The following is a 2,125-nucleotide window of genomic DNA, read 5'->3' as shown; positions in this document are numbered from 1 at the left end:
GTAAAACTACTAGAGGTCATCGTTCCATCGTCTGCGGTACCCTTTCGCAAAATAATTCTATCGAATATTCCAAGAGCCGCCTCATTGGATGTTGTTATTGAGTGACTTATAGAGTGTGGTTTTCGTAGGTCGAGAGAGGACTTTACTTCTGAATTGCCTACTCAGACCAAAGTAGCACTTGTTGTCAAGAGTGATTCTGCGTTGAATTTCCATGCTGACATTATTATCGGTGTTAATGCTGGTTCCCAAGTATACGAAATTCTCTACTTTCTCGAAATTATAACTGTCAACAGTGACGTGTGTGCCAAGGCGCGTATGTGCTGACTGTTTGTTTGATGCCAGGAGATACTTCCGTCTTGTCCTCGTTTACTACCAGACCCATTCGCTTTGCTTCCTTATCCAACTTGGAAAAGACAGAACAGACTTTACGGTTTTTTTTACCGATGATGTCGATGTCATCGGCATAAGCCAGCAATTGCACGCTCTTGTAGTATATTGTTCCTGAGCGGTTCATTTCTGCAGCTCTTATTATCTTCGTTGCATTTCTGTTAGACATTTTATTGCATTATTTATCAAAAACCATAAATACCTCAAATGCAGAATACAAGGGCATATACAACAAGTCCCGAATACCCCTAATAATGTACAATAAGTATTTATAAACTTAATACTATTATTTAAATAAATTTGCTCTAGTATATAAAACTAGATATTCTATCCTATTAATTAAAATAAATGTATTCATTATCCAGTCATTACAATAAATGTATTCAGTATCCGGTGCACATGTTACGTACATATCGTTACCTTAATTCACAAAGGCCCTAACCAACACTTTTTTCCAAATTGCGTTTTTCACAGATTTTGGTAGGATGTATTAAAATACACCTTCAATAAAAATTTCAACGTCTTAGTACCAAAAACAACGGATTTACTTGCTATTTTTTAAAAAGTCCTACCTGTTTTTGATACTATTTTTATAATGTTTTTTGCTTCTACTAATAAAGTAAAAATTAGTTGGTTAGGGCTTTTGTGAATTAAGATGACGAAATGTATATGTAGTATCAGGTATAAACATAATTCCATTTCATATTTAAAAGAAATGGTTGATACCTGACACCACAGATATGCATTTGCAATACTATATGCACCAGATTTTTAACACCCTTAATGCTTCTAAAAACTTAATGTTACTATTTACAGTTTCTTAGGTATACTTATTCTACACTATTACTTAAAGTTTTTTTATTGATATATTTTTTTTGATTATTTCTATTATGACTTAAAGTTATATATTTTCTCATTAAAGTGCGAACGTCCTCCTTCGATTTTTCTGGGAAAATATCTAATAAATTAGTTAATTGTTAGCAACTCGTAGATATTCTTTTTTCGGTGACATATACTACGTTTATACGTCACCTATTTGCAAACAAAAACAAATTGCAAATACCTAAGTCACTGTTTATTCGACGGTGAAAATTTCTTTTCCAATATTGATTGATTATAAAAACGCAAAAATATGACCATCGCAAAAGAAAATAATGCTAGAAATGGAACCGTTTTGATTATAAAAAGGCAATAAGATGGCCATCTAAAAATAAAATAAACCTAAGAATGGCAACGTCTTGCGCTTATTTGCAAATAGTACTACTAATCAATACTTATTAGCGTGACTTAGTTATTTGCAAATAATAAATTAACTCCGTTTATGCGGAAAGTTGACCATTTTGCGAATTGTTATTTGCAAATAATACGTGCGTATAAACGTAGTAATAGATACTAACCAAAGAGGAGCTCAGTCACTTTAAGTCCAACAAGTGGGAACTTGCCTGCCCTTCCCTCTAAATTAAAATTAGCCACGGTATCATCTTTGAACAAGCCACGCATAACTCCGTCAACTGTTCCTTTGGTGCCCTTTGCTCTTGCTAAAAGCCCAATCTGCATATGGGAGAAAGATTGTCATTTACAAATTAAATATACTTGTTTCAATATCATTATGTTACCATTGCGTCAGCGTAAGCTTTATTTTTTAAGCTTGGTTTCAACAGCCTGCACTTGCTCCACCGATGACATGGGAATCATAGTAGCTAAGTCGGTTGACTCCTCGCTTTCCATGTCACCGGTG

The 2,125-nt window shown here is 34.0% G+C and overlaps 1 long non-coding RNA gene across 1 annotated transcript; it reads right to left on the bottom strand.

Annotated features, from left to right (window-relative positions):
• Positions 1-948: 948 nt before the first annotated feature.
• LOC118757316 lies at positions 949-2,030 on the bottom strand. The gene is made up of 3 exons (XR_004995201.1): positions 2,004-2,030; positions 1,785-1,938; positions 949-1,345 (listed from the first exon to the last, which is right to left on the bottom strand). It is a non-coding gene; the product is annotated as an uncharacterized LOC118757316 (long non-coding RNA).
• Between the last annotated feature and the right edge of the window lie 95 nt (positions 2,031-2,125).

The sequence above is a fragment of the Rhagoletis pomonella genome, unplaced genomic scaffold (genome assembly GCF_013731165.1).
Source record: "Rhagoletis pomonella isolate Grant_MI unplaced genomic scaffold, Rhpom_1.0 Rhpom_scaffold_16554, whole genome shotgun sequence".
NCBI lineage: Eukaryota > Metazoa > Arthropoda > Insecta > Diptera > Tephritidae > Rhagoletis > Rhagoletis pomonella.
This window is presented reverse-complemented; position numbering and strand designations above follow the sequence as displayed.